At 49.1% G+C, this 25,997-nt stretch overlaps 1 protein-coding gene across 2 annotated transcripts in view; it reads right to left on the reverse strand.

The window, feature by feature from the left end:
• The window catches only part of LOC125949419 (ras-related and estrogen-regulated growth inhibitor-like), a 47,173-nt gene that overhangs the window by 10,569 nt on the left and 10,607 nt on the right, over positions 1-25,997 (reverse strand). Inside the window, exon 1 of one of the 2 annotated variants that reach the window (XM_049676414.1) lies at positions 11,192-11,887. The exons of the other annotated variant lie outside the window; for it this stretch is intronic. The gene's annotated coding sequence lies outside the window, so the exon portion shown is untranslated. Of the gene's footprint in view, positions 1-11,191; positions 11,888-25,997 lie in introns of those variants that run through there. 2 annotated transcript variants of the gene reach the window in all.

Here is a 25,997-nt window from a genome sequence, read left to right on the forward strand (position 1 = left end):
GGCCAAAGGCAAACAGGCAAGCAAAAGGCTATCGATTAGATGAAATGGGCTCGGCCGATAGATATGCTAAATCAAAAGCGGGAGGGTCGGCAATGCTCAACCCCTCTGCAAGCCCCTCAGCCAGCCCAGGTGTAATGGAGCGAAATGCAAACTTTGGCGTTTAATCGCTAAACCAGGAATGCGACAAATCGGTGCCGTCGTCTCTCTTTACGGGGGAGGGTGGGGGTTCGTCGCTTTCTCGTCCGCACCTCGGAATGACGCCAAGTCTTTCGTTCGGTTTCGGTGGCCGAGTGGACCGCGGGCGTGTGCGTTTGGGGCGGGGGCCGCGGAATGATTGAGCTGTAGGAGTGCACCATTTGCAAATTGAGCGTAATATTTTGCGATAAATCATCAACCCTACCGCTAGGTCACTCAGCACAGTCGTCGTGGCCAGGTGGACGACGGATAAGTTTTTTAAGCAAATTCACAAAAAAAGCTTTGGTTGCTTTGATAAACTCGATAACCTCGGTGGCTAAATGCAGTTTATTTCTTTTTTCTTTTCGATATCTTCCTCACATGCCTAGGAATGGTTTCGAAAGGGAGGATCGTGTTGCATGCCAGGTTTTCGGTGAGTCACAACCGATGGCGAGGACGGAAACTGTCGTTTCGGTTCTCCGGTGACGATTCGGGCAACCTATTGCATGATGTTTGTTTGGTTTAAGGCACCATCGACTCCTTTGAACCTGCCCGCCATTTCCATTTCTCTCCGCTGCGCCGCGTCGTGCATCCGGGTTTGCGGGGTCGCTCGCTCGATTGTACCATTAATCCTAGTTTTATGCTCATTTCATGTGAGTTACACTTCCAGCGGCAGCAACAATAACAATAGCAACCGGGGACAAGGGTCTCGACCGCAATTGGTGGGAGCTTTGTTAGTTTGTTTAGTAGAGGGGTTCTCCGAAAAGTCGTTTTGTCGTCGTCGTCGTCGTTGGTCGCCGGGCAAGTGGGAAACTGGGTGGCCCCCGATCATTGGGAAACGTTTTAGAGGAAGCCTGCACCGTACCGGCGAATGCGATGGAGTTTGCATTTCCATTTACCACCGGTTGGTCATAAATTGCTTGACCGATTGAACGCTTTTCCCGCGCTCTCTCTTTCTCTCTCTCTCTCTCTCTCTCTCTCTCTCTCTCTCTCTCTATTTCTCTCTCTCTCTCTCTTACCAGCCTAGATTAATGGCAATAATAATGCATTTAGCCACTCGATTGACAGCCGCAGCGGAACGCCGTATCCCCGTCGTTGTCGTGGCGCAAAGTCACCGCCTGGTCGTGAGGCCGACTTCCCATGAAAAAAAAAACTCTTCGAATCGCTGTCGCTCAGCGCAACACTCACTGGAACGACGGCGTTGAGACAGGACGGAAGCGATCAAGCGATTGGACGCGAGATTTGATTATCCGAAACGTCAGGGCCGTTAGCGGATCGTTAGCAAACGATATGGCGGTGGAGGCGGTGAGCTTCTGCTGCTCCTTCTGCTGCTGCAGCGATGCAATGAGATGCATCCTAAGACCGAGGATGGTACCACGGCCGGTGCCGGTGGTGGAAGGTTCCAAATGGACTCCCATTACGCTATCGCTGATTGGCCAGCGATCGTCTGTCACGATGCAGCGGGGTTTGGCGGCGGCAGTTTGGTTGCAAGCTGCATCTGACCGATTTGCATCAAGATGGGCTTTTGAAGGTTGATCATCGTTCCTGGAATCGTCGTTGGGATTGGGTGGCCTCCTCGTCCTCCGAGCGCCAGACCACCGCGTGGGGTCAAATTACCGCCAAACCCCATGATTAAACGGTTGTTTAGATAAATCGGAAACCTGATGGAATCTGATGGATTACTCCTGGAGGTCATTGCCTCGGTTTATGGGATGTAAGTGAAGAAACGGAAATTATCAGCTAGAGTAAGTAGAAAGCATGAGTTATTTAGAATTCGGAACTTCTGTTTGGTTGCTAATCTGCGGTCAGTGAGTGAATCCAGGACTATAATCGAAAGAAATATTTTGAGAGTAAATTTTGAGTGAAACTGTTTTCATGTTGTTCCGCTTGTTTTTTAAGTAGTTTTGTTGATTTCATGTTGAACGCGAGTTCAGGCGCGTACTGGTAGTTACGATCAGAAGCTGATGCTGAAGATATTGTAAAGCAACAAAACAAAAAATCAAATGAAAATAATTGATGATCAAGCGAGCAGGACACTAAAAAAAGTATATCCCCAAAAATCTATCGAAAAATCCGACGTAATGTCAATAACAGTGCAGTACTAATCGCAAACAAAACAGAAAGCTCAAAAGTATTCTAGTGCGCCAAACTAGCAATCGTTATTTGTTATTTAGTTATTAGTTGTAACATTGAACGAACGTACACACGATGCATACTGAAAGAGGGTGAGAGGACGTAGAGGAAGTGATTAATTCGAATATATCAAAAATTAGGTTTTGATAATATTTGTTTCAAAAGGAAGATTTTCATAAGCCCAACCTTTTTTTAACTTGAAACAGATAGCTAAGGTTTTCGTCACAAACAAAGCGATTGAATCACAAACATAAAGAAAATGGTATCCTCCGAAAAATCTTTGTCTATTCCTTAAGAATGGCAAAAAATAAGTTGTTGTGTGATTACTAAGCTGCTTTTACTTCCGAGAGGTACTTCAGTGTTAGTGTTCTCCAATCTGTTCGAAATTCCTTCTATTCTCCAACCTGTTCGAAGACTATTGAATATTCATTGAATAACCATTCAGCAGATATCTAAAATGAGTCTTATAAACTCTTTGGCTGATAACTATACGAAATGGCATGGCATAAAATGCCCATCGGAGGTTGAACGGCGAAGTGTCTAAACTGTGCCGATGGATATAAAAAACATGTATTTTAAAATTATCATATCCAATACAAAATAGTCTCCCCTAAAAGAGCAAAAAAATTGTTCAATCTGGCATACTCAAACGATGTTTACGACGCTAGATACCAAAGATTTTGTGATGCCCACTTCTACATGAATCCTTAACTTTATTAGGCGCATGTAGACGACCATCAGGGGTTTTTTTTTTTCAAAACGATTTCCATGTTCATTTTTGCTACAAATCCACTCACTATTCTATTGTAAATTGAGCCCAAATGTTTAGAAACGAAACATAAATAAGTAACTTTCATCATTCACATGCTCCAGTATCCCATTGGCCATGTTTTTAAAAACAAAATGGAATAAACCGTCTCCGAAGCAGCCAACTCCGGACGGAAACGGCCGTAAATGTAAGGGCATCAAACCTCCCTCTTCCGCACCCACTGGCAATTGCTGCCGGGGTTATTCGCCCACCGTTCGGTTTTCGGTTTCACTGCGCGCGAAACCCTTTTTTTTGCTTCGTTGGCAAAAACTTGGTTGCCTACCGTCGTAAGTCTGAATTGAAACAAAGTTCGTAGTGGGACAGAGCGAGCCAACAGATCGGTTGCCGTTTTGGTTGGACGCAACAAATTTACGTTCTTCCCCGGAGACCAGGTCAACATATGATGGCTATGTTTAGCCTTTACCTTATTAACGCAACTAATGGTGTTCATCTAAACACATAACTCAGCCACCACCAACAGCAGGGGTGCCATTTTGGTCATTTGACAAATCGAACTAATTGCGAACCGAGGGGAGTGTCCACCCTGCCCACTATCAACGTCAATGTGTCTTATCACATCACCACCACCATCACTGAACGAGTGTTACGCAGAAGTCCAGTGCCAAGTTTAGCTAAAGGGTGGTCCACCGGTCGCACCACCGCCGTGCCGATCGTGCTTTGTCCTTCGTGTTTTTTTCGCCATCGAACGGCTTGTTGGGTGGCACCGACGCCGACGCGGGGGGTGGGTTCAACACCATAATTAATCGCATTATATCGAGTATATATATTAAATAATGTTCGAATCGGCGAATTGCACAACGCACGGAACGGAACGGTCGTCACCGGTCACCGGTAGCACCAGCCGGGACAGGGAAGGACCGCAACAAAATGGCCCACTCAGCGGGATCCGCCTTTCTGTCCGCCTTCCTCCGAAGCAGAAGCGCGCGTAACACGCTCGCTGGAAATGCTGCGGATAGTCGTTTTGGAGACGGCCAAAGAGTAGAAGAAAAACATTTCAACAGCACGAAAAAAAAGCAAGCTCTCCGATGGCACGCGCTTCCATTGGGTGTGTGTGTGTGTGTGCGCGTGTGTTTGGCAGGGGCCGAAAGCCAGACGCCGAAACGAATCTCGCGTGAACGCGTGAAACACAAAAGACCCCCCAAAGAAAATAAAAAACGCGACCAAACAGAAGCTGACTAGATGGCGCAAAACGTGAAAATGGAAAATAAACTGTCATAACAAATGGACCGAGGGAGAAGGAACCGGAAACCCGGGCCCAGACAGACCGATAAGACCGTCTGTTGGTCTCCCCTTTAATCCAAACTCTCGTAGCATTTGTTGGCAAACGTGATGCAGTGAGGATTGTAAGAGACGCTGAATTGATAAACAATCGTAGCATTAGTCCGGTTGACCTTCCCCCTCCCCCCCCCCTCCCGGTGGCGTGTTCCTGGTTTGATCCCGCGCATTAGTCGACGACGGCGGTGAGTGTTTTGCAATCCTTCTTCTGCTGCCTCTGGATGAAGTGTACGTACGTAAAGTTCAGTTCAACGCTGCGTCAGTGCTGGACAGCTCTGCAGCAGCTCAACACGAGATCGAGACGAGCGCATATAGAGTCGGCCCTCATCATAAACCAATCGGCGGCTAATCCTCCTGACAAATGGCAGATCGTAGCGTGCCATGCCGTGCCGTGCCGTGGCGTGCCTCACTGCAGTTGACAGCAACTGCTGGCGTGACGACCTAGAGCTCCAAAGGCGCTACACAACGGCTCAGCGACCGGCCTCTTATCGGCTAGCGCGATGGTCGGTTCTATTGGACCACCGATCATAACGCAAGCAGAGAGAGAGAGAGAGAGAGAGAGGGAGACGTGGATCGAATGTAAATGTGGGGTGGCCGCCAACCTCATGCGACCTCTACACCGCGCGGTGAGAAAACTGATGAAAACGAATCCCTGCATCCCTCAACCGCACGTTGGAGGATCGGTGAACTAGAAGGAGGAGTGTCCCCCCCACCTCGATCATAATGCCCGCTCGAAACCGATTCGAACCGCTCAAAAGGACCTAATCGGAGACGCGCGATGGTGAGACCTCGCGGGCACCGGTCCAGAGAGACCTCCGGCGAGTGCCGCTGATCCAGGATTGAGACATGCATCTTTCGCGCGCGCGCTCGCTCGCGTGTGTATGTGTGTGTGTGTGTGTGTGTGTTAGTGTGTCTGTTTGCAGGCGAGTGAGGCCAATGATGTAAGAAGACAGCTGCCACTCGAAAGGGAAAACTTTCACTAACTAAACGAAAGGAAAAGTTGGTGAACTTTGAGGGGTTTGAGCTCCGCGAACTGGTTACGGCATCTCCCCCTGGCCAGTCGGCCATAGCGGTCGGCCCCGGCCACGCTCTAGCTCTCTAGCGTGTGGCGTTAGACGGCGGCAGCGGCGGCGCCGGAGAGTTCAGCGTCAGTGCGCGGCCACCGTCGCCGCCGCCTTCGATGCCGCGTCCAAACTGAAATCCCGAAGGATTACCCTCGCTTCGGTTATTTTATTTGATTTTTTATTGCACCCGGGGACTAATGCCGGGGACTCGCGACGTCGCGTTAGTTAGTTCAACAGAGAGAGAGAGAGGGGCCGATGGACCTTCATTGCTTCGCTCACCAGCAAACGAACATACACACACACACACATACAGGGAGTGTGTGAGGTGAAGTTTATTATGGTTTTTTGTTTGCGACGAGCGCAACGACGAGGCTGATGCTGCGGCTGAGGCAGAGGCTGTGGGCATGTAGCTTGTGCAAAGTTCGCAGCAATTTGACACACCATAAATTAGTGCGCACACTCGTTAGCCTTACGCGAACCCACCCACCCTCCCACCCACCCACCCCCTTACACTTTGCATCGCTTGGTTTGGTGAGTGTAGTGTGTGGCCCATAATTTAATAGCTGTGTTACCCACCTCCCCACCGCACTCTCACTCCAAATGGAATGGGGGGAGGGGGGGAGTGGTGCGAATGTCCCTTCGCGAAATGTCTCGCGCTGAGTCATCGCCCCCTCGGCCCCCCAATGATGGTGATGACGGTTTTGCCAGCGGGTGGGTCGAACGGGAACCCTCGGAACCATACTGTTTCACTAAGGCAAATGTCGCTACACTTGACGCTGCGCAAATCCTAGACCAGCGTGGACCGGTGGTTGGTTGACGTCGTAAGTCGTCGTTCACAGTGCACTGCTCCAGTTCAACGCATTGCGCATCAACGAGGGAACGAGCAAGGGGTGATCGAATTACTACCGCGCATGAGACGCGTCAGTTCTATTGATTCATAGTAAGAGAACAAAGAAATGGTGATGTGTTCGAGTGTCGCGTCCGCTAATGAGGTCCACTAAAGAGGTGCGAAATTCGCTTCATTTGTTTATTTAATTTTTTTGTGGACTGACTGTGACGGTTGTAACAATGAGACCATCTTTATGGTAACACACTTGATTCTTTTTATGAAATTCCCATTTTATACAATTAGTTAAACTGTACTATGAGAAAAATTAGCAAATGATTGGTTTGATGTTGGTATTGATGTATAAATAAGTTTGTGTTGCAGTTTTACGATTATCTTTTTGGACAGTGTCAAAACTTCTGGGAGGACAACAAGGTTTGTTGCAAACGAATAAGCAAAAGCGATAAATATTAGTTAGTATTTTGAGTTGAAATCTTACAGACAAACAAGGCCCGTTTGGCAAATTGTACAGGAGCTCCAAGAAAAAGCTTACCACTTGTCCAGATTTTAAGAATCCAATTCACGCTGGTAATTTAAAGCTTCTTGTTTCCACACAATCAGTATTGAGGCCTAGAAATTCCCTAGTCTGTTTTGAATATTGTTTGTTCGGTTGGAAAAAATGAAACCGTTAAACATCTTTTAAAATATGTAATAAAGGGAGATAGTTTTGAATTGAAGCAGCTACTGTATAAATTTTATCATTTAAACTGTTGGTAGACGTAGGATATTTGGATGATAATTTCGATAATTATTACTGTACTTAACTATAAAAAACGGAATCAGCAAGCAGTGCCGGTTTCAAAACAGTAAGTAAAAGTGACAGTTTTATCTCGAGAATTTTTTCTAGGGCTGGGATTCATTTTTCGCCAATAAATTGAAGTCTGTGCAATAGCTGCACGATAGCTGATTCATTTGTTAGTTCCTAGGGATATTTTTAAGAACTATCAATGTTTCAGACAGACAACTATCCATGGGTAATATACAATTTTTGACTCCTCCAATATGTAAAATTACGAGATTGACATAGAAACAAATAAACGAATTGTGAGATGTCTTCATATCAACTGCCACCTCAGGCACCTCAGGAAACTCCAATTGAACGCTGAGATAAAGAAGTCCAGTATGGTGTTAGTAGAGAAAGTCAAACATGTCAAACAATTCCAAACATGTTGCTAACCAAGTCAAAATGTGACTTTGCGACAGAAATACAATGATTTTTTTTTACTATTTTGTAATTCATCTCTGTGGCTTCATTAACCAAGTGTTGGAAACCATACTAACTAACAATACGTTCAAATTGACTTATTGCCATACGGATCACGACAGAAGCTCGTACGTACGTAGAAGGTCGTACGTTTGTAAATCACTCGCAAAACAAAAAGATGCTGCTGGAAGTGAAGACGAAAGCATCGAAGCAACAAAACAATCACCTGAACGCACCGTATCGAAACGCCATTTGGATATAACCTTCCTCTACAGCTGCAATTCGAGACATTCCCTCATTCCATTTATGTCACAGTCGCACCAACGATCGAAATACTAAAGTTTCCTCTCCTTTCTTTTGCTTCAATGTATCTGGTTCACCAACCAACCAGCCATCCGATCCGACATTTCCGCGATGCGATGACAAAGAGATGCCATACCTTCGACCACCGGCCATCTGGCCCCCGTCGTCGACCAGAGCCGCTGGAGACCATCTCCAATGAGGAAGCGATGAATTCGCGTCGCAGGGAAACAAGTTATGAGTCGCGATCGGGCGCGGGCACCCGCGCGTGTATGCCATGAATAGACGGAAGCGCTTGTCAAAATAGGATCGAATGGCGGCTCGAGACGAACAACAGAGACGAACCGCTTAAACGCTTCCAAATCCGCGTCGCGCTGCCGACAATCGCGTGTGGTACGCGGTGTGGCCACCGAAGAAGTGCCGGTTGTTGGCGCCCACGCCGCATTTACTTTTGCTCTGCTTCCTACCTTCCCCTCACTCCCCAAAAAGCAAGCCAAATACAAGGCACGTGGTATTACTGCGAACCGCAGCACCATGGTTTGGCCAGACACCCGAACGAAGCCAGAGCTCGCCCACGGATTGCACGGAGCGCAAATACAACCCGTACAAAACGGTTTGCGAATCGGATCTCTGGTAAAACCGTTGCCGTCGCTGTCGCTGTCGGTGAGGCGAGTGTTTCGAAATATGTATTTTAAATATATAAATAATCATCGACTGCAGCGCTGGATACCGGGGCTACGCGGTCACCGCGTGGTGCGTCCCCGTCCCCGTTGCACTCCGGAAACAACAATTTGTAGTCCAAGTCCAGTCACCACCGGGCGTCCGGCTCGTGCACGCATTGCTTGTAAACACGCAGATCATCATCCACATCATGTGGTGTGTGTGTGTGCCGGACTGCCCACGATCTCCGGGAACGACGCTGCTCTAGATCGAGGAAAACGAGAAGATCGTGCAATGAATGTCATCCACCGTCGGTTTGGGACCTCCGGTTTGGTCGTTTCCAGGTGATGAGTGGTACTGCGGCGGCGGCGATGGCGGCCTTTTCAGTGGCGTGGCGCGGTTGCGTGAGTAGCAGCTACCGCTCCGTGACATCCCAGACACACACACGCACACACACGTCTCAATTTCATCCGCTCTCCACGGCGCGCGGGTGAGATGGAACGTGAAATTGGATTTTGCTTGCGCCCTAGAATGTCCGCGGCCACGATTTGATAATTGGCTGTCGGCTGTGGCGGCTTCGAGTGTGGCCCATTCTCAATTATTCTCCCAGCAGGGTGGCGATCGTGGCAACCCCGCGGACTTATCGCATGGATCCGTCGCGAACCGTTGGTGAAAGCATTCTAGCTGGATCGCAGGATCGCTGGAGAGCCTGGAGACACGGGCTGCGATCCAGGGTACGATCAATGACCTCGTGGCGTGCGTCCCACTAGTTGCCGTTTGCGGCAAATGGGCGGCGGCGGCGGCATATGATGCTTTGAATTTATGCACAATCACTAACCACGACGGGACCGCATCCGCTTTGCTTTGGAGTTAATCTCGAAGGGGAGAGGAAAATGAGTTTCCTCCTAATTCCGATCAAACGGAGCATTCCCACAACGATGGCTGTTCCGTCATTCTGTCATGAACAACGCGTGTTAGTGAGTCACGTGGATGTAGCAGCTGCTGCAGCGAGTGGACGGCGCTTGGCGTGCTCGGCACGTGCGTCCCTTGTGCGCCGAGACAAATAGCGCCGATTAGCGATCGCTCCGGTGTCGCTCCGGTGTGTGTGGTAGGGGATGCAGCAGGAGGAGCAGTAGCAGCCCCGTTCACTCACGCGATCGCGCAGAGATTGGCGATCGTGGTCCGACCGGTGCAGGGGTGCGGTGTCTCGCGTCTCACGTTCCCTTTTGAGTGCAGGACCGCGGTCACCGATCATGTCGGTGATCATGTCGGGAACGATCAAATCGCCCTCTACTCACGCCCGTCGTCGGCATGGAATTTCGATTGCTCTGCGTGTGTGTAAGGCGCGGGCTCTACTTGCACTGACCGATGCAACCGGTGGTGAACGCAATGGCGCCAACTTTGTCTCGATCTCATCCCTGGGCTTTGGCACGCGCGCACTCTGGCGTTTACGCGCAACGGTCGGCCAGCGTGGTTTCGGTGGACGGTAGCTCTTTAGAAGAAACACCTCAAGAAGCGTGGTAAGATTAATGAGCACTTGTGTTTGGTGTGCAGCATTCTCTGCCGGGCGCAGCTCACATTACACTCCAGCACCGGATATCTGCCGCCGGATGCCGTTCACCGTGTCGCCAGAATTGGCCAGAATTAATTTCGTCCAGGAAGTGCTCATGTTACTTGCCCCGTTTTGCCGAGCCGATTGTTCGTTTTTCGTTTTGGGAGTGAGGAGGAGGGAATCACATGCTGACCGCAGGCGATGCAATATATTTCGTATGAATAATGCGAATTTAATGCTGTCTTGCAACAAATATTTCAATTCCAGAACATAGAAAGCTTTAAACGAATTATGAAACATTATAGTTGTTTTTTTTTAACTTCAATTGAGATAGAGAGAAAATCCAATAAATTAATGGTAGGTTTTTTCAAAACTTTTCCTGTTGAGAAAGATTTTAAAACCTCTCTTTAACTTTTTGAAAAGTGCTTATTGTCCCAAGACGTTGGTTAAACCCTTTACGAAACAATATTTTAAAAACTAATATGTAATGTAATACTAATACACAAAACGATTTCATGTCACGTAGTAAAATCCAACTCTAAATCAATTACTTCCCTTTCGAATGCTGCGTGTTAAGCTGAGGAAAGAACAAAAATACTTCAAAAAGACAAAGGATGTCTGCACACGATCACGTCTTATCGTTTCAACAGAGATAAACCCCCCATTTTGTTGCGCCTAGCCACACGCACTTTTGGCGGTCAAACCGTGACCTCTGGAGCGGGGAGTGCACTTGAACAACGCGCCACGACCGCCACAGGGTTGGTGGGTTCCCCTTTCAAACAAACAACACCAACAACGGAACCCCATCAGACACCGAAGGCAACAAAACAATCACAACCCGAGGACCACGCTTATGTTTTTCGGTGCTTCCAATCTGTGCCTTTTACCACGTTCTTCCCAAATACATTTATCTCTCTCTACCTCTCTCTCTCGGGGTGCCAGTGAAGTACAGGAAGTGAAAACGCGGCCAAGAAAGGAGAAAGAAACCGGCGGACGAAGGGCTAGCCGAACGAACACACCTGGAGTACTCTTGTGTACCGGCACACCGGGTAGATGTCAACCATGTCGCAGCATGATCATCGTCGCAGCATATCGTTACAATTTTTATGCTCACCTCACCACCTTCCGTTCCTTCGGTGCAACAACCACCACGCGATCGCTTTTTCTTGAAGACCTGGTCTCAACCACCGCTGCAGCAGCTGCAACAGCAACAGCAACAGTCGTCTGTCTGTCTAACGTATGTGTGCGTGTAAGCGTGTGCACTGGCACGGCACCTGAGCTGAGCAGCCGAGGATCACTTTCAGCTGTTTGGGCACTTCCTTCCAAAGTTGCGGACCACCACGAACACGCGGACAAACACACGGACTCACCGAACTGAATTACGATGGCGCCACTTTGGCTTTCGCTTCCGTTTCCGCGCGCGCGCGCAAACACTCACACACAGGCACACACACACCGGTTCCACTGTCAACACTTGTTGGTCTCGAGAAGCACCAAACGGGGTGTACAGCTTGGCACTAGAACGGGCAGAACACTCGATCCGGTGTATGTTCCGTAGCGGGTTGCTGCTTGTGCAATGCAATCCGAGGTGCAACTTCACTGACACCCTTTTGTGGTTTCGGTCACGGTTTCGTCAACGTCGGCGACAAGACAACAAGCTCACTCTAGTCGCAATCTAGCGTTTGCAGAACAACCGGGATTTTGTTTTAAAAGCAAAAGTTAATGGAATCTATGGTTCACACAACAATCTCAATCACCGACTACCCGAAAACGATCGATAGCAAAATGGGCACCAGCACCGTCGCCGTTGTCGTCGGCGTCTGCGTCTTCTGCGATTCGTGCGATTGGTCTGCGAGTTGGGGCTGGACTGCTGGCTTGAGAAAGAAGAAAACGGGAAGGGCGCAACCATTAATCCGAACTTGCGCGATCGTTGTGCGCGATCGCGAACGAACCGAAAGCGATCTTGCGAGAGCACGACGCATACAGATTCTCTCGCTCTCTGGCTAGGTGAGAGTGAGCTTCGACGGGGAGCGTAGAGATTGCGCAAATGCCGCGATCTTTTGTGGAGCTTTCGATGCGGAGGAGGATCCCTCTGTTTTCGTGCCATCTCTTTCCCCCGGGTTCGCTCTTTACTCTTTCAGAGGATTATTTAGGTTAGTGTTTCTAAGTGCAAACTAGTAGTTTATACTTCTTTTCTTAGTTTTAAAGGCAGAAAGCGAATTGATTGAGAAATTTTTATTCTTACTGGAGCTTAGTGAAGCTGTTTAATATACAGAAAACCCAAAACAATAGAAACTATCTTCGTTGTGATCAACCTGATGTTTCCAGGACCCCAAAAGAGGATAGGTAATGATCACACTTTCTTCGCACGATCGCGAAAGGCGTCTCGAAAGGCGTCCCAGCGAATGGAATGACCGCTTCTGAGACGCACACGAGACGAATGTAAACAACGAGCGTCATGATCATTCGTCGTCGCTGGTGGTTTCATGTTTTTTCTCTCTTTAAAATCCACATTCCCAGAGCCCCAAAAGCAGTCCCCCAAAGACTGGACTCTTACTCGATCAAATCGGCTCGACTCTCGCGACTGCTCGTTCGCAGTTCGTCGAAGCTTTCTCTCTCTTATTCGCCTTGCGCAAAGGTGAGATCGGTCGCTCGGTGTGCGTGCTCGGTGCTATTTGTTCGCAGCTCGCCAACACCGCGCGCCGGGGTGTTACGAAAGCTTTTACGATGCACACGCGGTGAAGGCGTTCTGCAAATGAGTTCGCACGCATTTCGTCCCGGAATTATGGGGTGGCGGGGGTCTCCCCAAGTGTACCGCGATGCTGCGGGAGATGGAACGCGGAAAGAAGAGGACGAACAAAAAAAAAAACATGATGCTCGATCCATCATCACCTTCCAGCGCTGGAGCGCGGCCCGGCGCGACGCGTCGACCGATCGACCACCGTCAGCGTAATTCTGGGGTTTTTTTTCTTTCACGTTTTCTCCCTCTTGCTCTTCTTTTTCTTCTCCTTTTTTTGTTGCTAATTACCGACCGTGTCTGGCCCGTGGTACGGACTTCGCGGGACGGAACTTCGAATGAGCTTCTCTTGGACTCGGTTGGATAATCAACATCATCCGCGGCGCGCGCCAGCCTCTCTGCTCCGGCAAGGTAAGTCCGGCAAAGGTAGGTATCACACTCTGGTCGCCGGTCCCCGGTATCGGTGCAATGCGGCGCCGAGAGCAGCACCAGCAGTATGAAAAGGGAACTCTCTATGCTGGGCTATGTTGGGATGGTGGCGGTGGTAATTTGTGGTCTCGCTGAAACGAAATTATCTCCCCTTCCCTAGGGCGATGGGCAACGGTGCGACCTTATGCGACGACGACGACTCGAGTGCTGCTGCTCGCAAATGCGCGGCCACGCAAAGTTAAGACACCGGTGTTGATATGCACTAATGAGACAGTTTTGTTTCGTTACGAGCATTTAATGCATGGCGTGCGGAGTAATTTGGAATCGTTGTGGCCGCTGTTGGTCAGTTTACGTTACGGCCGGTCGGTGCGGTCGGTTGAACCTTAAGTAAACAGAGCCCCTGTTCCTGCATCATCCCCCATCCCTGCATTAAAGCAGCGAACGCAAAATGTTACGGTGAATTATGGTTTGTTTTTTGCGACATTTTGGATCGCTTTTTCGGTAAAATGGAGCAATTTCGGAACGGAGCCAGGACCTTTTACCTGCGTCGCCATTGTTGCCGTATATAGAGTTATAAATTTCAAGAGCTCGACGAGGGGTCTCTGGCCACCACTCATAATTACTGCCCCTTGTCACGACAATCATTAAAACCAGCGCACATAAGTCGTGAATGGTGGGAAAGCGTCAAGCGCACCGCCAGCACCGCGAGGAAAGGCGCCTACGTCTTATCGTCATCGTTTCTGGCACACATTCACCGTCTTTACTCCTACAGGGGGTGCAGCGCGATTGGAATGTAAATCCCTTTTTCCCGAAAAATAAACACAACGATGGATAATTGAATTAACTTCATTCTCGGTTTGGCTTTGGCGCATTCCAAGCTGCGTCTACTGCGACAATAATCCAATCTTATCCCAATGCAGGGGCACACTTACACATGTCTCTATTTTCCTTTGCCGCCTTTGCCGCCATTGCCGGGGATTTGTTATGATTCGGTGCTGCCATCAACAGCATACTTTGCATATTCAAATTGGATCCATATGCGGCATCGCGCCGCAGCCTCCTAATGAATACATTGTCCCAGACCGCGGCTATGCTGCAAGGAAGTAGCGCTGTTCACACTTGTGCGGACAGAACTGCCGCCAACCGAAGGAAGATAAGCCGATAGGACCCTCCCGAAAAACCGGCTCTCGATGGAGGCTAAGCTTCGCATATGGACGCGCTCGCGCGCGCGCAGATTATGGCCACTATTCTGCGGCCGTGGTGAAAGTAGTTCACACGATTAGGAGCCGGCCTTTTTGAGCGGTCTTGGAACAAACGCAAAAGACGCCAAATATATATTAAACCTTCGGGCGAGGGGTGAGCATTTCCCGTTAGTGAAAAGGCCAACCGCTGCGGTACCGAAGCGATACCGCGAAGCGACGCTGTTAATCCGGCTGCTAGGATTGTTCGCGAAAATAAAAAAAACGGTTGCGGTCACGGTTTGTGTCGCCACCGGTAGCCACCGGGAGTGGTCGCAGTGTGCGGTCTCCCTCTGTGGTTCTTTTACGCCAGGGTCTGCTATGTTCGGCGACGCGGCGTGTGCATCATAAAGAACCGTAAATAAGCCGGCAATAAAAGTCAGCCAGCTCTGGGCGCGCACGCGCACGCACACGAATTGAGGCATCAAGAAGGCAACGGGAGATCATCTTCAGTTGGTTGTGGGGTCGCGGACCCGTGACGAATTCTCCTTCGAATTCTTGCAATCAATGCCGGGAATATTTATTTCGCGGTTTGCTGTTTGCCTTATTAGCTGACCTCGCGGTCCACCGGGGGGGATGTTTAATGAAGGATCGCGCGACCGCGCAAAAATATAAAAAGAAACATACATAACCCCTTTAATTGATGTTGCGAAAGAAGCAAAATGTTGTGGTTCAGATTCGGTATCAAATTGTACGGATAATTCCGAGAGATCTTTTCGAACGGGGAGAGCTCCCCGGAACGCTTTGCAGCACCGAGCGATCGATCGATCGTAGCCGCTTTGCCGGTGCGGAAACGAAATATGAAATTCCGTGTCTGTGATGGTCCATGGTCCTCGTCCTCGTCGTCGTCATCGTGGTTCGTGTGCCAGAGAGGTGCCAGGAGAAGTATGCTGGCGCACAACGGCACCGGAGTTGCATTAACGGTGCGAAAAGTAAGATTAATCATTGATATGATTACAATTTTCAGGTTGCGAACGGCTGGCGCCATCGTCGGTGCATCGTCGCTGTCGTTGCACCACCGACAGCCCCTTCGGCGGCGGCGGCAGCGGCGGCAGCGGCGGCTCGTGAGCAATTCCGCATGCTGTGCCACATTCCAGGCGCCTGCAGTCACCGAGTCGGGCACCGTGAGCCGGTTGTGCCTTTGCTGGTTTGTATTGCATCGAACGCAGCACCAACAGTCGCAGCGCCATGGGAGCGAAATTATGCGTTTCACGGTCCTATGTTGGCCTACAATGTTTCGCTCGGTACACGGTTGGGTGTGTACAGTGGCCACGACTACGACGACGACGCTTAGGCGCTTCCCCCGAGAAGACATTTTGGACACTATTTCCTTTGAAATTTGTATTACATTCAAAACCAGAGCCACCTTTCTAGAGCTTTGAATGTCTCGTTGGCTCCACTGACACAGACCACCGTTATCGGTCGGTAGGCCGGTCCGGTTCCTGGGGGTACCGTTCCTTTGAGGACCAAGCGAAAAGTCAAATGTCAGCCGAAGCGGAATAGAGCGAAATCCGGACTGAAAGGCCGGACCGGAGGGAAATGAACTTTCGCGCAACCAACATGCAACCACACCATCATCCGTCAAATGGCTAGGCAGGCAGCCCGGCCCGGTCAGGCCAGCCCGGCACACAATTGCAATTCAATTACGCGCCCACCCCGCCAAGGACCCCTGCAGTCGCATTCACTCCCTTGGACACTCTCTATTGGACGCCGGCCGATCAAGAACCTGCGGTTGTCCCGTTTGATATTGGACGTTACAGGAGACAGAGAGAGAGTGCAGGGAGTCCTGTCCCGTGGTCGCGTGCGCGGTCGCGGAGAAATGGCCGCAACGCAAGAAAAGAAATCTCCCACCGGGTCGGGTCGGAGTGGAAAGAATGCCTTTCAACTCAAACTCCCTACATCCTAGGTGACGTGGTGGCGGTGGTGGTGGTCTCTTTGCTAACTAGCGAGCGCTACGCTAATGCTTTTGAAGGATAAAATGCAACTTCTAAATGCTCGCCTCGGCACGGCTCGGCTCCAACGTTGTTTGGCGTGGTTGAGGGGTTCAAGAGGGGTTGTCTACGTTCGTTAGATAATTGATTAGGCACGCATGAATGGACAATTTGTACATGTTTATCGGTTAATTAAATCCAATTCATTTGCGAGATAGATTGATTTGCTGTCGCGCGGTGGTCTCTGTGGTCCGGTAACGGACGGTGGTAGTGTTTAGCCGTGAAAAGTGCATCATAAATATAGCGTTTTCAGTGGTGTGTTTCGGAAGCTTCACCCGGATGACGGTATTTGCCATTTTGTGTAACGGTAAGGGAGGGATTAATACAGTTGTACGGCAGGCTGTGTGGTCGCAGAGGGGGCAGAGTTTGTTGTTTTGGATCGGCGGAGTGTTAATTTGCTTTCGAATTGATAGCATCTGTCATTGGAACTGTTAGATTGGGTCAGAGGATGAATAGTCCACGAGAGCGAAAAAAAGCTTACAAAAACATAAAACATAGTGGTTTAAGGAAGAGCTAATGTAAATTCGGGTCAAAAAACTCTTTTTTGAAAATTTTTTATGAAGAATCTATTCATCTTTTTGTTTTTCATGTAAATTTCATATTAAACTACAGTGTTTGAAGAATATTCCATGGTATTTTGTGGAAGATTTCTTGAATACTACGTTCATGGCATCCAATCTTGAAAGGAAAGTCTGTAAAAATGTACTTTTTGTTTTGTAGCTCTGTGCTGGATCATCGGAAATATACAAATTAATATTGTTTTATTAGCTTATGAGTTTATCCATGTAGATCAGCTTCAAATTTCTGTGGAATTTCCAATTTTTTGAATTTTGGTAGCTTTCTGAAGTTGAAAAAGTTATGCTTTTAACGATTTTGAGTCAGTAAGCCGGTTTTAGATAATAGAAAAGTATCAACCATTTTTATGAAAAATGTTAGTTTTTAAGCTACGATGGGCACCGACTTTGAAATCGTAGGTTTTGGGAAAATCGCTGCTAAGTAGCGTGATGCATTGACCCATGCGCTATACCCCAAAATCAATATCTTGTCAATTTTACTTCAATTTCACTTCATACTCTTCAAAGGATTGGACGGGCAACTTTTTAAAGGATAAGCATTCATGAAAAAATGTAAAAAGTAAATGTGAATAGAAAAACATAAATACTTTAGCACCCCATAATGCGATTCTGGAATACGATTCCCACCGGTAGACGCTTGTAAACGATAACCTAACATCCGTATGGCATGCTTGAGCCACGTTCATTTCTGGAACCTTTCGTCCCGGTCCATGAGTCAAGAAATTCTTACACGAAAGCCCACCTGTGGTCGATCGCTGGTTGACGCGGTTGACGCAACCCTGGCCACAGATTTATGAGTGGTCCACCCATCATCGAACGTTTAGCGCATATTTCACCGCCACCCAGAAGCACACATACCGGCACTGCTGCGTTGTTGGCCCCGGCGGGATGCCAACGATCGTCAGACCGGGCGCCAGGCGGTGACAGCATTATCCTTTGTTTTCCTCCGTCGACAAAACGCGACTCATAAAAACGGTCTCCCGGGTTCTACACATGTTTGTGGCGCCGTCTTGAGTCACCGACGCCGCGGCCGCCGCGTTTGAGTAGGCGTTTGGGGCCACAAGAAGCCATGGCGGTGGCCAACGCCATACGCCAACGCACGCGTCTGTGTCTGTGGTGCACAACCCCGTTAGATTAATTTCTTTTCCACTTTGTACCTCCACCTTAGATGTGTTTTGTCGCTCCTTTGTGTGTGTGTGTGTGTGTGGTCAGATGATTGCAGAGGAGAGCATTGATTTAAGTACCATCCACCGTCACCGTCCTGTGCATTGTGGGAGATATGCATCTTTCGGCATCACAAGGCAAATGGCCGCACTCGCGATGAAATGGTGAATGGCGAGCGGCTCTGCCCGTCGTGGCTGCAATTAGCAATCGTGCTCATGAAAGTCGATAATTCAATTTGATTAAAAGGTAGCGGGAACCGAAAAGGGGGGACCATGCTGCAGAGCGAGCGGACAATAAACCAGCCCTGGAGTCCTGGAGACAATCGCTGGTCGATGGGACTGGGCAAAGTAGGCGCGTCGCGTGGGTCCTGCAGATGGCGTCGTTGGCTGATGATCGCCTCCTAAGATCGACCACCGGTCGGATCGATTGATAGGCGAGATGGCGGGTTGCTGACAGTAATTATGAGAGCCACCACCGAATACCGAGCAGCCACTTCCACATGATTTACGGTGACCGAAATTTGATTAATTGGAAACAGAAGAACGGGAGGGGGCCACCAGGGGGACTATCCCCCGTGGTGTATGTGTGTTTGTGTCGCAGTGAAGGGCAAGTGTCCACGAGCACACACCGTTGGCCAATTACATGGGCAATCAGATGGGCGAGTTGTGACAAGTGGCCGAGCGGCGCACTGACTGACAAATCACCGGACGACCGTTATTATCGCATTACATTGGGGCCCTGGAGTTTCTGGAGTGTAGGGGCAACCGCCCCGCGCTTTTTGAAGATGCTCCCCCTCCCCGGAAAGGAAATTGATGTTCGGAGCAACACTCATTTCGTGGCGTTCCGTCCGTTCCATTTCGCTTCCATTTCGAGGGTGAGGTTCGCCTTTCGCCTTTGTCACCTCAGCGCACTCGTTTCGTTCCCTTTTCCTGCCTGCCGGACACCGAACCATCCCCGGGATCCCTTCGGATGTTGGTCGCCGGGCCGGATTTGTCATAATTTCGTGTTTAATTATAGGTCCGGTTACGGGTTGTTTTCCACCGGGCACCGTTCGTTCGTTCGCACCATCGTTTCGCATGTGTGTGATGGCGTCTTCGCGGTTTACGAGTGGCGTTTGTGACTGCGGAAACAGGTCCCCGGGGTCTGACGTTTGTCGTGGTTGCCGGAGCTCGTTTGTCGCCACCATCCGTTTCCTTTCTCACTCTCTCGCCGGTTCGTTCTGGTTAAATAGAAAAAAAAAAGAAAACATTCCCAACAAACTACGGCCTCCATCACGGTGTGCACGGTTCGAAACACCTCAGCAAACAGCGCCACCGGGGGAGTAGTCTTAACGAACTGCAGCGAAAGAAATGACGACCTCGCGAGCTATCGCCGAGCTGGTGTTTACATCTTTCCTTCTTCGCAGCATCGCATCGGAATGGACTTGTGGGGTTTGGAATGGACTGGCCTGGCCGGGCTTGTTGGCCGCATGTAATAAGATACACTCGGCGATGCTGGAGTGTGTCAACAGACGAGAGGGCTTGAGGGATGTATCTGCACCATCACATCGGCCACGCAGCCAGGGAACAGAGCAGCAGAAACGCAACCGTTGGTGGACAGTGTTTTCGAATGTTTGACAGAGCACACGGACACCGACACCGACACACACACACACGTGCGATTGTGTGAAAAGCCACAAACGGCGCAGTTGTACTATGAACGTGCGCGCGCGCGCCCCAAACCACAAATGTCAACCGGTGGCTAACCGTTCCCTGCCCGCACCCGGGCCCGGTGGGCCCTTCTCTCAATGGGATGCGAACATCCCACGACGTCATCCCACTAGGAATGCCGCCGGGGGTGTGTGGATGTGGGGTATTGGGTAATGTTTTCATTGCCATCCTTCGCATCGCGAACAAATCGATTATAGTTATGGTGACACCGTGCGATGGCCACCGTTAGGGATTTGTTCCAGGTTTTCCAGCAGGTAGCGACAGTTGTCTGGTTGGCGAACTTGAAACGCGTGGATCTGTGCTGTCAGCGTTGTTTTGATATGTGTAGTCTGCCAAGTGGATGTGTCATTTAAATTCGGAGTCGCAGCCTATTATCGGAGCGAATTCAATTCGGCGAGCATGCAGAATGAATTTGTTTTCTTCAACCTGTTTATGCTTCTCGTATCGCCGTTTTTAGGCATGCTTTGTTGTTTGCCTAAGCATTCTTTTTATAGTCAGTTCCAACTGAAACGTTTGGAGCTTTTTTTGATTTTCATTATTTGCTATCCATTGTACAAGAACTGGTTTGTACAATTACATTTTTCTTTTATTTCAGGTAGAGTCAGGTAGAAATTTCCGATTTTGATTTTGGTGCATATTTTGCGTATTCAAAGTATGATGTTTTGTGCCACTTTTTCAAATTTTCAAGACAATATTATTATGCCACTCTTATGGAAGTCTTGGTGAGTTAGGCTATTTTTAGAATTTCACTTTATCCCGGTTAATAATGCGACATGAACGTGGTAATCGCTTGATCTGTTGACCATTTCAAACCGTATATGATCGCGAAACTCCAGAAAAACAGCATAATTTTTGTTTGTTATATTAGTTTACATAAACTCGAAATATTTTATGAAATACGCTATGAATTGATGAAACAGTAAAGCCTTGTAGCAAAAAAAAATGAATATTTTTCCACTATTTTTATGTATTACTGTTTACTTGTGTTTGTATCATATTACAAAAATTAAATTGTTTGCCATCGAATAATCAGTAATCGGTGATGCTGTTTGTGGGGGTTTCCATTTTAAAAAACACATTCGAAACCCACATTTTAGATAACGAAACCGTAGAACAATCTGACTATCGTCTGTCTATACTCCCAAAGTAGGTCACCAGATTGTGCTTTCCAAATAGAATACCCAACTGGTTCACAATCCTCTGGCTGGCTGGATGTATTCTGAATGCCAGAGAAGCCTTCTCCGTGGACCACAGCACCAGGCCGACCTATTCCGACCTCCCTTTTGCTCCGTTGATAGCTTGGTTGGCAGCTTTTGTCTACCTTCGTCAAACCTACTGGTAGGTCCGTTTCAGCTGTTCTCCTACAAATTGGTGCCATTCGGTGGATCAAACGAGTTCCCGATTCGTGCTATGGCCATGGCGAGTCGATGATAGAATCAAGGGGTCTACACCCGGGTCTCTGCAGTGTACCCGGTCGCATGCTGGACCATATCTCCATATCGTACCGTAGGCGTTTCTGGTGATGATGTGGTGGGCCCAAGGGACTCCAACCGTCTCTACGACGCCGATTCTTTTAATGGTTTTAATTAATTTAAAACCATTTCATTCCATGACTTCTTTCCAACGCGCGTCGTTGATCGCGTCGTCGTTGTTGTTGTTCAGGCTCGCTGCCGTCGTTCAGTTCCGCCATTCCGAGTCGATCCCCGGTGTGGAAAGGGTTTTGACGATTAGAAAGGCTCCCGTTGGGGGAGGTGGGGGTTTACACCTGGTATCACCCGCATCTGCACGCTAACCGCTAACCGCGAGCAGTAATTTAGGTTTGCAGACGAATGCTATAGCAGGATGGCTGGATGGATCGATGGATGGTTGATGCTCGCGTGAGAAACCTAACTGCACTTTAATCGAGTTATAATGAAAACAAATAAACCAGGAACCATTCCCCTTTTCGTCGGCAGTTTATTGTGCTGAACACATCGCGAAACAAATGGGTGCAAGCACCTCGCATTGTGGTTTGTCCAACAGTCGATTGGGTTGTCGAAGAAGTGAATGTGGAGTTATTCCTTTTTGCAAACGTTTTTTTTGGAGTAACATATTCATGAATTATGAGTAGCTGTTGGCCACCTTTTTTGTAAATATTGTAGGGCATTTGCCAACAACAGCACAGTTGTTGCTCCCTCATAAATGTCTTGGTGGCCATATTGAAGATGCAGCTATAACTTCAGTATTGCTGGCGTTAAAACCATCGATTTGGTCTCAAAAAATGCAGCTGAAATCAAAGAAGTCAAGTACATCGTTGAAATGAGGGGAAAAGACTATTATTTCGTAATGTAAAAACTCTCTAGTTACTTCATACAACCTGAAGATGCGCTTCAAATAGTATCAAAGGAAATATAAAATTTAGTATTGTAGTGTTGAATACATTTGAAAGCTAACATTTTTGCACAGCTTGAACATTCCTCGATCACAATCGAATTAAAAAATCTAATCGTTTTTGAAGAGAAAATTAAATTAACACTGAACCACAAAAGCAGCTTGTCAATGTAAGGAATCGTAACTGATTTGACAAAACAAAACATTTGTACCAGAAATCTTTGGAATTGTGTAAGAATTAATGCAAAGATGATTGGAAATTGGAGGTGATGTGTAACATTCAACGAGCGAGCATGAAGGATAAACTTTTCTTGCATACTGTAAACATCTATGCTCGTAATAGCATCCGAATGGCCAGATCCCAGGAAAATGTTAAAACTTTGCCTTCAGTTCCAGTCGCTGAGCCTGATATTACGATTTAGATTAATGCTGTTCACTAGTTGACCAATCGTCAACATTTCGACCTCAAATTACACATTTATCCAACCCCAAAAAGCAGCGCCAAACTTTTGCCCCAATTTAATGCTAGACCCAGAACCCACCAAAATAGAAAACACAAATTGGGATCTGGCTCCTGTCAGAGGAAGCGCTAGGACCATAGGACACACCCCTTAGCGCCATGTCGACAGCGCTGGCGCCTAGGTCCTGGTCGCATGCTGTACACCACATGTGCTCCACCCGTTAGGGGGAGCGGCGATAAAATGATAAATAAGTCAGCGAGCAGTCAGCTAGGGAGCCCGCGAGTGAACCCGAAAACCCGGAGCCCCTGGCCGCGACAATTTAATTTAATTTATTGAAATTTAATGCAATATTCCTGTGTAAAATTATCGCGTTAATGGGCCGACTGGCTGGCAGGCTGGCCCCGGTTACCGAACCACGGGTGCGCTTCTCAAAGGGGCACAGCAACAACCGGTTGCAAGGTTGGCGGCTTGTTATCTGGCGTTTTGTTTTGTCGGTTGGTGCGGTGCAAGTACGCCTTCTCCTCCTCTTTCAGTTTGACTTTGCATCGAAAAAATATGTTAATGATTGTAAAGGGTTCACAAAAATATCCGCGGTATGTTGGGCTCCCGGTTCCACCGGCGCTCGCTCGTTCGCTCTCGACAGTTCGCACTTTAAGGCGAGGCGAGGTGCTGGCGAGGTATTTGTCACTTTGACAGATTGGCAACGGCCACGGTGGGTTTGATAATGAGCGTGGCGTGAGATTGGTATCTCGATAATTATAACGGAGTAGCCAGCAGCCTCCTTCGCTCGTTCGGTCAGCTCTGATCTCGGCATCTGCCATCGATCTCCGAAATGCGTTGCGCGTGCAGACGCAGGTCCGCTGTCATAAAGGCACCGCAGCGTGGTGCGTGCGTTGCGAAGAAGGTAAATTCCCTTTCATCGTTCGCACCGTGAACTGAACCGGACCGTGGATCTGGCGAAGGAAGGAAGACGCAAAAGGGCTGACCAGACCGGGCACGACGATCGGCATCGCTTCCGGCATTATTTAATCCACGCCTGGCTGCCGTAATGACAGGTGAGATGCAAACCGAACGGCTTCGTTCTTCTCTGTATCTTCACCAGAGGCGCGCTCGATGATCGTGGCGTCGGTTTTTGTTCTTCTTCACTCACCAGCAGCAGCATCAGCAGCAACAGCAGCGGCGACGGCGTTTATATTATTATGTGAAATTGTAGGACCCAGATCGTGGTTTTATGGAGAACGAGAACGCAGAACGCAAAAAGAACGCCCCTTTGATCGCCCACGGCCATCGGCCACGAATTCACTTGCACCCTCCCCCTTCCATTCCGCCATTGTTTTATGTCCGCTTCGACGTCCTCTGTAATGGGCACGGGATATTTCCCGAAAAAACACAAATCGCTTTGCAATTTGGTAAATACAACAGTTAAGGAACCGAAATAATGATCTCTCCGGGACCGAAGCGTGCTATCGCTCCGAGGCACGAGCAAGGGTTGGAGAAAAAGCGAAGTAAAAATCCTAAAAGCCCCAATGTCCAGTGTCCAGGTCATCGACAGAAAAAAAACATCGATAACGAGTGGAACGGAGGCTAACACCAGAGGGATTCACGCGTTCGATGCGGTGATAATTTGCGTAATCTCAACTCCACTTGGTCCTGCTCTCAGGCCACTCTCTAGCCGTCCTGCCTAGTGTTGGCCTATTGATCGTCATCGTCATGGCGAAGGTGCGCTTGTGCCTTTCACCGTTCGATTCGCGCGTGAGGCGTGAAGAAGAGACGCCAACAGCCATCTTGAGGATGTGGCGGAGTGTTTGTGGCGTTCATCGATGATGCAGCAGCCCCGTCAAACCCAAGCCGGCCGCCAGCTGATTAATTCGTGCGTCTTGCACCCCCTCTACTCCCTCTCTTTCATGCTCCCCACGAACACCTCGATGGAGCGTGATTATCTAATTCACATTTTAACACCTCTCGGACCTGTTGTCTTGTTTAAAGTGAAACATTAGCCTCCGCTTCTCCGCCACGGTTAGCGCACCGTCGTCTGTCGTCCCCGGATCCCCGGGACGATGGCCGGTTGGACACGGTCTCGAGACAGCAGACGTGACACTCCGTGGTACATCGTGGCCATTCGGAATAGGCGTCGGACAAACTACATCACACCCGCTCCGCCTGAAGCGTAAACAGCGAGCGTGTGTAGCTGTGTGTGGGGTGCACAGTGGCCTCCCTGTGGCTTAATATATGAGGCTCAACATGTAAGGTTTCCGCAAAAAAAAGTAACATTCGAAGTTGCAGCGTTTTGACTGATCAAAAGTGATTCAAACAAAACCTGTTCTAATTTGAGCTACTTCCAATCACCGATTCGGGGGTCCATCTTGTCCTCCAAACAGTGCGACGATGGCTCAATGTGATGCTCGGTTTCAGACAGCGAAGCGAAGAAGCGTTTGCAGCAGCAGCAGCAGCAGCAGATGCGCGATCAACGATGCGTTTGGCGTGCTGTCTAATTTCTTGTCGTTGGCACCTTACAGGTTGCCGCTAACCGTTCACGCTGGATGGATGTGAGGTGAAGAGGTGAAGCCCGACGCGGACTCCCGCAAACCACCGGCCGGCCGGCCACCTTGCATGACGAGACAGGCCACAGTCCGGGCACATAATACACACTCCCGATCGTACGATGCTTATCGCGTCGAAGCGCGTCGTTGTTCGCCGCCGCTTAACCCGAACATCATTTGCATGGAATGACGATAATCCAACCACCTATGCTGTCTCGCGCTTCGCGGTCGGTAGATGGATAGGAGGCGAGTTCTGGTATGGAGGGCTTCGCATTCTCAAATCCACAACCGCATCGGCACGACTCGTGAGTGTCTCGAGGGATGGGACCGCATCTTGGACACCTTCTAGAGCTACGATCGATCGGTTCGCCCAAAGTGAGAGTGCAACCGCCAGCGTCGTCGTCGTCGTCTCGATCTTCGTAACCATCAAAATCCATCATTTGCGATCCCACCGGCGATGAAGCTTGCGCGCTGGTCAAGCTGGTTCGAAAGTTTCCTCAGCGCACGCGCTCCGTGACTTGGGTCAAATGTGTGCTGTCACAGGCGGTATGTGTCTGTGTATGCGTGTGTGTGTCTGATGAATAGAATCCATTCAGGTGAGGCGGGCACGAGATCAAAGCGATTCTTCGGCACGACCGCCCCACGCACTCGAACAGACCACCTCCTGCCCTTTTCTATACCAGACTTCGACGATCGTGCTCTTCTC

This window comes from Anopheles darlingi, chromosome 2, assembly GCF_943734745.1.
Source record: "Anopheles darlingi chromosome 2, idAnoDarlMG_H_01, whole genome shotgun sequence".
Classification (NCBI taxonomy): Eukaryota; Metazoa; Arthropoda; class Insecta; order Diptera; family Culicidae; genus Anopheles; species Anopheles darlingi.